Below are 13,924 nucleotides of genomic sequence, written 5' to 3'. Positions count from 1 at the left end.
ATGCATCTTCACAGTGTCCCAGCACATTCCCCACCTCCCACCTGCCTCCTCCCCTCACTATCCGTGCAGGCAACGTGCTGAGTGACTCTCACTCTTCAACACGAATTCCAGGCTCACTGGACGGCCTTTGTTCTCGCGCTGCACTATCACAGTGACGATCTCCACAAGACTGTGTGGCCAGAATTCACGCCAAAGGATCATCATGTCTCTGACCACACAGCAAGATGGAGAGTATAAAAAAAGCACAGTGTACCAGTGGCACCACAAAAATCAATCTATTTGTTTCATCAAACATGCTGCTATAATCAAAGTTTTTGCTTTCAAAGAATTCTTGGTTTGCCTTAGACTCCCTTTGCTTCATTCTTTGAATGAAGTGACTAACTTTGAATCATTCAAGCCGGCCTGGGCCTCTAGGACTTTCAGGCACTACAGAGTATACAATTACTGTATAAATATGGAAGACTCTCAAGCAATGCAAGTACACTAAACAAGACATACGGCCAACGGCCTAACTCAGGTCCACTTCTGGAACGGGGGCGCTGACACAAAGTGACGCAGATACTACTAGGAGTCCTACACAGGAGGAAAGATAAGTGCCGACCCAAACCCAGGAAAGAGAGAGGTGTCTCAGGAAGCCAGAAAACACATGGAGAAAAGGGCAAGGACCAAAAGCAGCCTGGGTTCTGGTTACCAACCGAGATCAGTGAGGAAGGGTTTCAGTGAGATCCCAAAAGGCATCAATCAAATGTCCTCCAGTCTGCTCCTGAGAAACATGCTCAATATATGACATAAATGACATAAAGGCACAACATAAGAGGCTGTTTCTGAGAAAGGGAGCATGAAGGACGGGCGTGGCCACAACCAGAGTTCAGGTAGTGAAGAGCTCGGCCCTCAGCCCTCGGCAGCAGTACCTGGCATCACTCAACAGAAGCTACAGTGACTCATCATGATGAATCCACAGAAAATTTAAGAAAAACACATTAAAGGGAGAGTCTGGCATTCCAGTAACAAAACAAGACGGGTCATGGACCTATATGAGCGCTCCCTCAACTGACCGTTCTCAAGGCTCTGTCCTGAGATTTTTCTGAAAGTTCTCCCATCTGTTGGACCTGAAGAATTCTATCTCATTCTCTAAAAGTCCAGCTCAAATGCCTCATCCTCCCCATGAAGTCTTCCGGACTTCCCCAGACAAATGCAGTCAGTCTCTTCTCTGTGCCTCCACAGTACTTTGTTAAACACAGGAATTACAAGCTGAGCTTGCTTTGCTTTGTAAATATCACCCACCAGACCATACCAAGGTCTGAGGCTATGCTTTATTTATTTTTGTTTCTCATAGTCAGGGCTTATAACATCGTAGGTACTAAATGGATGAACGATATCCACCAGCAGGACCATCCAGAGTTCCCAAGGCCATAGCATTCTGTAGGAAGATTCATGTTCAACTTACGAAACCAACTTACTTGCAGACCAATCCAATCCTAGCCATGGTGACATGCACCACTCCCCTCCTTACTTTCTCTAACACAGGAATGAGGGAGCTTTTCCCTTGATTGCCCTCTAGAAATGGTAATGCAGATGCAGCTGACTTCTTTGGGGATGACCCCACCAAACAAATCAAACTGGTTTTCAACTTCACATCCACTGTGACCAACTAAAGTACCAGACTTGGAAGGTGTTGAAAAATACTTACAAGTTAGTTTTCTGACCTCTTCCTTCCTCTGCCCATGAGAGGATACAACCAAGAAGACTGATCATGTTTCACTTTAAACCAAGTCTCCAACAACCTGTCCTTTCCTGCTACTCAGCCCGAATGGGAAGTCATCTGGGTCTCCGGCAGTCACTCGCTGTTTGTCCAGCCTTTCCTGCTGTGACAGAATATCTGAGATGCTGATGACAGAATCGCCCACAATCATGATGGTTCATCTCTGATGCTAAGGAAGAAGAAGAGGGAAAGTACTTGGAAGGGCACTATATTCTGTTCAATGGATGTCAGAGCCATAACTGATGTACAGATAAATCAGGAAAGGCTGGAGTGTGATGTGACAGGATCCAGTAGGACTGTCACAGAACACATACGTGTCTCAATACCTAGGACGCTGCCCCAGAAACAGATGACCCAAGGACACACCGCTCCTTTCCCCGCTTCACAAAGCTCCCAGGGAGCCTAGTGTCCTAGCCCCCTGTCTTACTCCACCAATATCAATATGGGACTTGGCAAGCAAGAGGCCAATGAGCAATTTCCAAATAAAACTCCCTCATCACTGCTGCATCTTCCATGCTCAAGATCGGAGACATTAAGCAACACAGAAAGGCAGAGGTTTATTAGAGAACCACAGGATTTCATGGTTGGAATGGACGAATAAACACTCACCCTCCTCTTCTAAGGCAATAACCATCTTACTTTCATTATTAGGGCCAACAAGTCTCTCTTCTTACCCTCAATTCTAGAGGCGCAAAGACTGCAAGAGTATCTTTGTCAAGTCTCCAAAACTCTTACACTGTAGAATTCATTCATTCATTTTTAGGCGAAAATTAAGTTCTTTTTCCCATGAAGTCAAAAACACCTACATCATTGCCCATCAGCTGCCCAGACACCCAGGCCTTTCATAAGCATGACTGGAGAGGTGGGGCCAACGAGAAGTGCTGAGAAGTGCAGCTCCATGACTAGACTGCCTGGGTGTGAACCCAGCCCCACCACTCACTACCTGTGATCTTAAGAAGAGGGAAAATAGGAGGACCTAACTCATGATTGTTAAGAAGATTAAGTTAATCTATTTAAAGTGGTGAGTGCTAAATTTCCTCCATAAAGAAAGCGGCAGAGCCAATGTCTCCGTGAAAATGTTATTTCACATTCATAAGAATTTTCAACATGATAGGAGAAAACATTAGACTAAACCATATCAAATTTCCAACATTTGACCATTTTTTTTTACATACAAAAATGGCAATTTCATATGGTTAAATCAAATAGGTATGAAAGAGAACACAAAGCAAGTGACTTCAACGGTTTAAAAAAAAAAAAAAAGCATCAAATATCTGTGCAGGGCTGATCCTCCCACCCCCAGTTTGGTCTGCAGGACCTTGTGAAGGTTGAGCAACCTTGGCTATTTGTAGAGCTGAACGGCTGCCAAGCTGGCTTCCAGCTACCACCTGTTACTTTAACAACTGCAGCTTCTGGGCTACTAGGACCATTTGCAAAACCCTAGGCACCTATAGGAAGCTCAAAGGCTCAAGAGGCCCGACCTGTAGTGACCAGAGAACTCCACAGCATTCTTCCCCTTCTAATGGTGCTTCTGGCCTCCAGGGAAACCACATCATGTTTAGGACACAGTCACAGTCTTGACCAGCGCCACCTGGATTTCAGCCATGATTCCATTTGTACCTGCAGTCATTCAGAAAACTAGTTCAAAAGGAGTGTCAAGCATCTTTTATCTTAGGTTTTTCCATAAGTTTAAAAATCTTTAAAAAGTAGGGAGAAAAGCATATCACTTATGCTAAAGTTCAGTTAAACAACATAGGCCCTCTCTGTACTATCTTTGCAACTTCCTGCCAATCTGTAATTATTACAAAATAAAAATTTTAAAAATGTTTTAAGTTCAATTATACAAAGACACAAGAAATGAGACTTTAATAAAGAACAACTTTAATCAAAAATTTTAGATGCACTGTATGATTTTGCCATTTTCCATTAATGACAAAGACTCTTTTCAACTACTGGCTCAGTAATAATGGAATAGCAACAGAATCTTTCTCTGGCCTATAAACTAAGCCTAGTTAGAAAAAAAAACAAAAAACCCAGAAGCACCTGTATTTGTCTGAATCCTTGATTCAGCCTTACATGAAGACACACAAATGATCTGATTAGTTTGGGCTTAATGACCATGTTTCAGCTTGATTTTATTGCTCTCCTTCCCTCAACACCAGAACTATTTATCTTTTCCCCTTCTCTCAACACCAGAACCATTTATAAAGCCCAAAACATTATCAGCTCTAAATGAAACTAGCAAGCAGACTCTTTTATCAATACCAGACCATATAAGTCCATGTTTCTCGGCTAAAATTAAGAGTTTACTGCAAAAGAAACTGAAAAACTAGTATTTCCTCATGGAGTCCCTCATCTTAATATTTCATGTCTACACAAGGATATGATGGGGGCAGAGGCAGATGATAGCATCAGTCTCAGCAGATGCTTCCTAGGGCCCCAGAACAGAATTGTGGTCATTTGCCCTCTCCTGGCATTCTCATCTGATGCTATAATTCACTTAATGTTTAATAATTAAAGAAATTAATTGAACAAAACCGAAGAGCCATCTAGCATTCTTTTCACAGAGAATTTGTTGGCTCATATGTGTTTAGAGCACTGCTATCTGAAAGCTGGTAACAAATTTTCCCCTGAAGATCTCTTTGCCATGGCACACTGTTCTAGCTGCCACCAGCCCTCTTTTCTAGAGGCAGGAAGATGCCAGATGGTTCCGTAAGCAGATCTTTGCATAAATGTATATATATGAGCACAACACACACAGCTCTAAAAGCAACCATGCAACTGAGAATAGTAGATGGCAGCCTACTGCTCCTTCTATAGGACAAAGGAAAAAGTATAGATATCTGCCCCACCCCAACTCCAATACATCCACTCAAGTTCACAAAAGCTTCAGTTTGGAACTAACATATAGCATGGTTTTGTGGTAAAAAGCATGAACTTTGAAGTCAGACATGAGTTATTCATTTATAAAATGAATAAGGTCCTTAATTTCTCCAAATCTTGGTTTCCTCATCTTTAAATAGGGATATCACCCAGTGCACAAAGGTTGGGCACTTAGCAGATGTGTAATTTATAAGGTCAAGGTCATAAGCATAATCCCCATACAAGACTTAAAAAAAGAAAACCACACGGTTTCAGATGTATCATACCACTAGTGTTATGTGTGCCACATAGCCAATGAAAAGGGGAGAGGAAATAAAAGAACCACTTAGATTCTGTGTCTCCCCACTGGGTGGCTCAATACTATTCTTTTGTAAATAAAGACTAGTGTGCAAATATACTCCTGCGTTTGAATGATGCCAAGCTTGTTTTGGAACACACATAAAATATGAGTTCACCAAAGGAAATGCTGCAGAAATTTCAGAAAAATATTCATGAACATTACATGTTCCCAGACCTTTTCACGTAGAGTTGTACATAAAACAAGAGCAACTAGACGCTAACAAGCCTGTAAATCCTATAGGATAAGACTCTATACCCAGGCACACTGATCAGTTCAAGAAGTGAAAACTGAGAAGTTGACAGAAAAACTATAGAAAGCCCAAGAATTCTAGTCCAAAACTGGGTAGTATGAAACAAATACATTGGGGCGCCTGGGTGGCTCAGCTGGTTGGTTAAGCGTCTGCCTTTGGCTCAGGTCATGATCTCAGGGTCCTGGGATCGAGCCCTGCATCGGGTTCCCTGTTTGGCAGGGAGTCTGCTTCTCCCTCTCCCTCTGCTGCTCCCCGCTGTTCATGCTCTCTCTCTCTCTCTCAAATAAAATCTTAAAAACAAAAAGAAAAAAACAAATACATTGTATGAGAGAGAGAGTGTGTGTGTATTGTGTATATACACAACTCAATAGACATGGAGGGCATCCCTATCATAATAATAAGATATATCATTTACAGAAGATCTACTATATACAAAGTTTTTCCATCTCAATTTCTTAAAAGTTGGAAAGTCAGGTCAGAAGGGGTTTGCCGTTCCAAGGCAACAGAGCCAACAAGTGGTAAAACAGAAATTTAAACCAAGGTATTCTTACTCCAAACCATGCTAGGCCCCTATAAGCGCAGTGCTCACTGTAACAACGTATGTTTTTAACTGAACCAGATTAACAGAAAAATAAATTGTACTCCATTACCTCAGTGCAAAGACACAGTAAAGCTATTTTTTCACTTTTTCATCAAAGTAGTTAAAGTTTTTAAAACATGGTGATTATAAGAATAAACTCTCATCCATCTAGAAAACTTGGCTATCCCAAAATGATTCATCCCTACGGGTTTGAAAAGAGTCAAGAATTTAACTTGCATCCACATTGCAAGTAACTTGCACTGTAATCTACATCCACATATGAAAAAAAAATTCATTCCTTAACTCTATGGAAACGTTTTTAACTGAAACAAATAATGCAATATATGTTAAGAAAAAAAAGAAGAAGAAGAAGAAGGTAGCGGGAGGGGAAGAATGAAGCGGGGGAAATCGGAGGGATAGACGAACCATGAGAGACAATGGACTCTGAAAAACAAACTGAGGGTTCTAGAGGGGAGGGGGGTGGGAGGATGGGTTAGCCTGGTGGTGGGTATTGAGGAGGGCACGTTCTGCATGGAGCACTGGGTGTTATGCACAAACAATGAATCATGGATCACTTCATCTAAAATTAATGATGTAATGTATGGGGATTAACATAAGAATAAAATAAATAAATAAATAAATAAACATTTTTAAGTACAGACTGCAACAATATTACTAGATTTGGGGCTTCGAGGCTTACCTGCTTATTACCCTGACAATGATCAGGAATGAAAGGTAAAACAAAGATCATTTGTCTTTTAGGAACAAAAAAATTAAGTGAAATCAGCAATTATTTCAAATTTCCCATGGTTAGAATGTAAAAAACTGGCCCCCTTTCAGAGTCCTCTGCTCCTCCTAGCAGAGAAACTGGGGCTGCAAAGGGGACCTCAGAGCTGGGACATTACGTTCAAACACTAACAAAGGAGCTTCATTTTATAGATGAAGAAACCAAAGCTCAGAAGTATGAAATGACTTAACTATGGTCTGAAAGTCAGTTACTATCAGATCCCAACACAAGTCCAGGTACCTGACTGGGTAAGGTGGCAATGTCTGAATCTAAAGACCAAATGAAGAGCCTGAGGTCAGCCGTGTCCCATCATGTCCCCCAGGATTTGATTTAATTCTCACATGAGGCAGGGGAGATGGTGGAAGTGTGGTATATGGGCCAAAGGAACCCCTACTGACTGAAGTCCAGTCAGCCTGCCTCAAATGCGTCAGCTTGGTATCTGTTACTAGTAATGGGTTGTGATAAACATGAGAACAATCCAGAATTAGATAAAATCCAAAAAGAGAAAAACCACTCCCAGATGAACATAATAACCATAGGTGAAGATAAACTACCACATTAGAAGAAAGAATTAAGATGTTTTATGAGGAACATTCGGATGATGAAATTTTATATATCTTAGATGGGAGTGGAGATTTTGATATCAGCAATAAAAAGGACAGTGGATCCAGATTTTCATGGAAAAAGAAGACATGCTAACACTTCTTGCAGGACTTTATCACTGCTTCATACTGGATGAAAAGAATTATGTTCTTATCTTCTGGCTATTTACTGGAGAACCAGGACGGACCATTTTGATGCTCAAGGAGAGAACATGAAATTTTTGGCATGGGCAGCACAGTGATGCTCTCTAGAAATTAATATGTTATTTGTAAAGGTCCTAAACACAATTGAACAGAAAATTAAACATTACTCTTTGCTTTTTTATTGTACACTCAAAGCTAGGTTATCTTTCCTTTGCAAGACTATTTCATCAGAATATTTTCAAGTGAAACAATAAAATAGATTTTTATATGAAAGAAATGCAAAAATATGGACAAGTTACATTTGTTTTCTTTAGTTAAATCAAGAATAGTAGTTCAGTAGCCCTGTGTTAGTACTTGCATTCAACTTTAACCTAAATTAAAGTTTAATCCCCCAAAATGTAACTACTTAGCATGCTCTACCTGGGCATGATTCTTAGACTTTAAGCCAGATATCAAAAAATGCCATGCCTGCCTTAGAAAAAGGAGTTATAGTAAATAACATAATTAACCAAATATGCTATTTTTCCTCCCAAAATAATATGTTGGGGTATGCTGCACAACGGGGGAAGAACCTCTCTTATTGTGAGGCATATTTTCAGTTGCTTATACAACTTCCTTGTTCAAAATAAAATAACTGTCTTAGTTTTTTAAAAAGAAAGAAAAAGACCAAATGAGGAATATCATCATGTGAAAAGTTAAATGCAGCATTACACTTGCTTTCTATTTCTAATCATTAAGGAAATTAAATACTGTATTTAATTCCTGTAAAGATTTTAAAAATAGTTACAAGATGCTTATTTTTAGTTTAGTGATTGTCTTCTATTTGGCTAATAGGAAATTACTCTAAAGCCAGAGAAGCTATTTTGTTGGGGTTTTTTTTCCTAATTCCTCCAAAACTCAAAATGTAATCTTTTTTTCTGTTGTCTTACTAGTTCTAACTATGGCTATACTTTCTTAAGAATGCCTGGCCCCTCCTACTTAGGAGCATTATAAACACTCTCTATATAGAATTTTATTATTGATATCCATTATCTTATCAGATCCTCATTAACAACTCTGGTGGCTGGTCAGATGTGATTTCATGAAAGAGATCTAGTCAAAGAGAGGTTAAGGTACCTGCTCAACAGTACCCTGACACCAACTGCCTGAAAACAGCCTAGTGCTCTAACGCCCTTTCTATTAGTATAACTTTTCAAGTGTGTTTTTAAAAACAGAACAATTTTTAAACACATGGATTTGAAATCAGAGGGAAGAATGATAATTTTGTGTGTGTGCAGTGGGACAACTTGACAACCCAGTCAGAAGAAAATATTAAGTCAGCATTAATCTTATACCATACAGTAAAATAAATGCCCCATCATTTAAAAACACCAGATATACCAATTACTTAGTCTATACAGGTAAGTATTTATGCAATCGGGGAAGTCAAAAGGTCTCTCCAACATCACATCAAAAGTAGAAATGTCTGATAGAGGGGCACCTGGGACTCAGTCGGTTGAGCATCTTGATTTCAGCTCAGGTCATGATCTCAGGGTCGTGGGACTGAGCCCTATATTGGGCTCCACACTCAGCGCAGAGTCTGCTTGTCCCTCTCCCTCTGTTCCTCTCCGCTCACGCTCACTCTCTCACTCAAATAAATAAATAAAATCTTTAAAAAAAGAAAAAGAGGGCACCTGGGTGGCTCAGTCGTCAAGCGTCTGCCTTCGGCTCAGGTCATGATCCCAAGGTCCTGGGATCGAGCCCCACATCAGGCTCCCTGCTCAGCGGGAAGCCTGCTTCTCCCTCTCCCACTCCCCCTGCTTGTGTTCCCTCTCTCGCTGTCTCTCTCTCTGTCAAATAAATAAAAACTTAAAAAATAAATAAATAAAATAAAAAGAAATGTTTGATAGATTTGAGTACATGAAAATTTAAAACTTCTCTATCAAAAGACCCTAAATATATAGGCAAAGAAGCTGAAGAAAAATATTTGTACCATATTTGACAAAAAGTTACTATCCTATACATTTACAGTTTTTTTAAAAAATCAAAAAGAAACAACCACACCAATAAAAATGGGCAAAGGGCATGACATGGCAATCCACATAGAAAATATGAATTCTCAAGTATGAAAAAAAAAAGAAAAAAAAATCTAGAGAGTAAAATATAGATTAACCATTTTTTACTAACAGATTGACAAATTTTAAAAGATTACAATATCCACAAATTGATTAGATGTGATGAAGCAAGTACTCTCATTTAGAAACATAAACAGTATGTCAGCTTTGGAGAATAACTGCACATGTACTTTGACCCAGCAGTTCTACTTCTAGGATTTCTTCTAAGCAAATAACAATGATATACAAGATTTAGCTACAAGGATCTTCATTATAAGGCTGTTTAAAATGACTAAAAAGGGGCACCTGGGTGGCTTAGTTGGTTAAGCGTCTGCCTTCGGCTCAGGTCATGATCCCAGCGTTTTGGGATCAAGCCCCGCATCGGGCTCCCGACTCAGTGGGGAATCTGCTTTTCCCTCTCCTTCTGCCCCTCCCCCTGCTAGTGCTCTCTCTCTCTCTCTTTCAAATAAATGAAATCTAAAAAATAAAATAAAATAAAAATGACTCACAAAACAATCTCTAAATGTTCATCTGAGGAACATAGAATCTTGGTGAAGCCATCCAACAGAATTCTATACAAACACATACATATACATATATGTACATATGTGTGTATGATTACTGGAAGATGGAATGATATTCATAATGCACTAATAAATGAAAGGTTATAAAATATCATGCAGTATATGATGACCACTTACAATGAGGATACACACATAAAATTGAGAAGATATTCATTAAAATATTAACAATGGTTATGACATTCCAAGTGTTTATTTTCTCTTAATTCTAAATCTTCAATAAACAACTTTTACAAAAGCAATGAACATAACCCCTTAAAAAAATAAATAACTTCTAAGGAAGGGAGACAGTAGTCAATATTTTATGTGCAGAGCAAATGACTATCTCCCCAGACACACAATACACCCAACCATTCCATCCTCACATCCCAAGACAGGGACAAGAACAGATAAGGATGGACAAGAACAGATAAGGATGGACAGAATGCCTAGTCTCACACCTCATGATAGCCCTGTGCCCTAGTATCTGGCTTGGAAAACACTGGATTTGAACAGCCCGGGGCCACGTAGGAAAAATGGGAAGGGATCTCTTCACTTGTACAATACTCTCCACATTAACAAGATGGCAGCTCAAAAAAGGTATGGAGGGAAGGGTAAGAACTATCTGCAATGCAAACATAAAAATAAAAATAAATGCATGCCAATGTATGCAAAATAGTATGGAGAGCATGCAAAACCCCGTGGAGAGCAATTTACCATATTAATACAAATTATAAATACATTTATCTTTTAATCCAACAATACCATCTGGGAATTTGTCCAACCTTGTACATATGAAGAAGCCCTGTTTGCAATAGCAAAAAAAAATGGAGAAAAAAAAATGTCGATGAATATGGGGACTGGTTAAGTAAACATCGTACATTCACAGTGGAAAACGCTGAGGCTCTAATACATATATACATACATACATACACACACACACTTGCATGCATGCATATAAATAAGGAAATACTCTATGTCCTAATTAGGAAAGTGAGGAGGATATACCTTAAAATGAAAAAAGCAAAATGCAGAGGAGTATAGACTATGCTACCCTTTGTACAAAAACAGAGAAGAAAAATATGTACTTGTATTAATTGTATCTGCACACAAGAAATTAATAAAAGCAGGATACTTAAGTAGGCAGAGAAGGAGGCTGACAGGGACAAAGACGGGAGCAAGCCTTTTCAATTTGTACCTTGTTATATTGGTTGGCTTTGAGAACCATGTAAACATAGCACCCATGCCAAACAAAATATCAACACTACCACCAATAACAATAACAACAATAAAAATAATAGTGTTTAAAAGGCTTGCCAAGAAAGCCTGGGTAAGAGGGAGGTTTGCCACCCACAGAGTGAGGATCCCTGGAGCCGAGTAATCTGTCACATAGGGATTCTCTTCTACTTCCCTGGAAGGAGAGAGGAAACCATTTACACACCACCTACACAGGCTATGTTTTTGAATATGCCATCTCATTTAATATTCAAATTAACCCTCGTAGGTACAACCAGGTTCATTTCTGCAAACAAGCAAATGGTGGTAAATAAGTAAGTGGCAAGGCATTAGGTAACTTGCCCAAAGTCACAGGGTTATGACTGGAATTCATGCTCTTACCTGCTGAAACTCTCAAAGGAAAATATTTAAGTCTCAGTAAAAATAAAAATCCTCAAATCAGCCATTCACCCATAACCATACTTCCTTCTACAGTGTTTCCTCTAATATTCTGCTTTCTAGGTTTTGAGAATAAGTGTTTGGTAAATAAAGCAAACATTCTACACTAACAAAAGGATGGTCTACATTTTCCACTTACCGAGCACCAAAAAAGTTAATTACAGATAATGTCATCAGATGCATTTTTCCTTCATTGGGGATGAACTATGGAAATGCGTGCAAAATCTCCAAATAATGAACCTCGGAGGAACCATAGATCATCTTTTGCAGTATGATCAAAATCATGCTTACCACGGAGAGAGGGAGGAAAGAAATAACAACTAACAGCTATTGGGCACTTATATATACTGGTCAGCATTCTAAGTGTTTAGATTTAAGGACTCACTTAATTCTCAAAGCAACCCTATGAAGTAGGTACTATTATTATCTTAGTTTTCCAGATGAGTAAACTGAGACAGAAAAGTTAAATAACTTGCCCACAGAGACTGTCCTAACTCTACTGCCCACACTATTCCCCACCACATAATACTCTCCCCATACAGCATTTCCAGTCTGCCACTGCAGATGAACCTGAGGACAGCCTTCTCTAGCAAATCAGTGAATGATTTATAATCCTATCTATTTAATTGTCTATGTTCTCCTATTCCAAGAGAAGGAGGCTTCAACTGACTGCCAAATGGATCAATGAGATTAAAAAAAAGGTTTATGAGCCCTGATTTCAGAGGTTTGGGCTGAAGTCCAAGCCAGAAATAAAACGGAAAGGCAAGGAGAGAGGAGAGCTGCGCTTCTTACTCGAGCCCCTATCAGTAAATGTTAAGAGAAGGATAAACTAAGCAACACGCCAATTTCCAAACTTACCCTGATTGTGAAATCCTTTATTCATAGGACACCTTCAGAACAAACATACTCAGGGAAGCACTGGACTAAAAGGATGTTTAAAAGTTAAAAGCTGGTCAAGCTTGGTGACTAACAGTCCATGAGAGAGGAGTCAAAAAAGCCCCAGGATCGGGCTTAGGTGACCAGTGAGGGTGATAGGAGAGAGAGGTTAAGATAAAGGACAGTTTCTAAAGGAAAAGATGAACTTAGTTTTGGTCCTGTTTGAGTATGAGTTGTCTAAAAACTGCCAGGTCACAAATCAATTGAAACCAGGGTCTCAAAGAGATATTTGTACTTCCAAGTTCATAGCATTATTTACAACAGCCAAAAGGTGTAAAGCAACCCAAGTGTCCGTCGACAGATGAATGGATAAATAAAATGTGGTAGATACATTCAATGGAATACTAATTCAGTTTTAAAAAGGAAGGAAATTCTGACACATGCTGCAACATGGATGAATCTTGAGGACATTATGCTGAGTGAAATAAGTCAATTACAAATGGGTAAATACTGTATTGAAGGAGTTCCAGGCAGGCCGCCCTAAAATGTACCACTCTGGCATATTGATTATTTTGAATTAAAGTTACTTAAGAAATGGCCAGTACAAGAAGGACACTCTGACCCTCCTCTGTCCCCCTGGCAACAGGAAATAAATTCCCCATCTGAAGGGTACACCCCCCTTTGCACCTACAGGACAGAAAGCATCCTTACTGCTAAAAATAGGAAATTCAGGGTGGAGAAGGCTATAGAAACGTAACTTGTTACTTCTTCATTAATTTGCTACCCCAAGCCCAGACTTTTTGTCTTGCCAATTCTTCACAAATTTATTGTTTAAGGTATAAAAAGCTGCCTGCTTTGGTCACTTCTTTGAGTCTCATATTTTTATGAGCTCCCATATGTATAAAATTAAATTTGTTTTTCTCCTGTTGATCTAGCTGATGTCAATTTAATTATTAGACCAGCCGAAGAACTGGTCTACAAGAAAGGAAAAATTTTCCACCTCTACAGTAGGATTCTACTCACATGAGGTACCCAGAGTATCACATTCATAGAGACAGAAAGTAGAATGGTGGTGGCCAGGGGCTGGAAGAAGGGGAGAATGGGGGGGAGGGGTGTACATTTAATTGGGAACGTATTTTCCGTTTTGCAAGATGAAGAGAGTTCTGGAGACAAGTTGCACAACAATGTGAATGTACTTGACACTACTGAGCTGTAACTTAAAAATGGCGAAGATGATAAATTTTATGTTGTGTATTTCACCATAATTAAAAACAAATTTTTTTTTTAACTGCCAGTTCAGGATGTTATGGTAGACATTATCTGTCTAGAAACCTCTCATCCCATTTGGTTCTGTTAAGACTACAGTTCAGTGT

General features: G+C 39.3%; 1 protein-coding gene across 4 annotated transcripts in view; it reads right to left on the bottom strand.

Annotated features, from left to right (window-relative positions):
* JAK1 (Janus kinase 1) overlaps window positions 1-13,924 on the bottom strand; it is a 124,624-nt gene that overhangs the window by 92,540 nt on the left and 18,160 nt on the right. The window contains exon 2 of one of the 4 annotated variants that reach the window (XM_045897492.3): window positions 3,244-3,382. The exons of the other annotated variants lie outside the window; for them this stretch is intronic. The gene's annotated coding sequence lies outside the window, so the exon portion shown is untranslated. The remainder of the gene's footprint in view (window positions 1-3,243; window positions 3,383-13,924) is intronic. 4 annotated transcript variants of the gene reach the window in all.

This window comes from Mirounga angustirostris, unplaced genomic scaffold (genome assembly GCF_029215605.1).
Source record: "Mirounga angustirostris isolate CCGP_5_RB_7025 unplaced genomic scaffold, mMirAng1.0.hap1 SCAF_4, whole genome shotgun sequence".
Taxonomy (NCBI): Eukaryota; Metazoa; Chordata; class Mammalia; order Carnivora; family Phocidae; genus Mirounga; species Mirounga angustirostris.
This window is presented reverse-complemented; position numbering and strand designations above follow the sequence as displayed.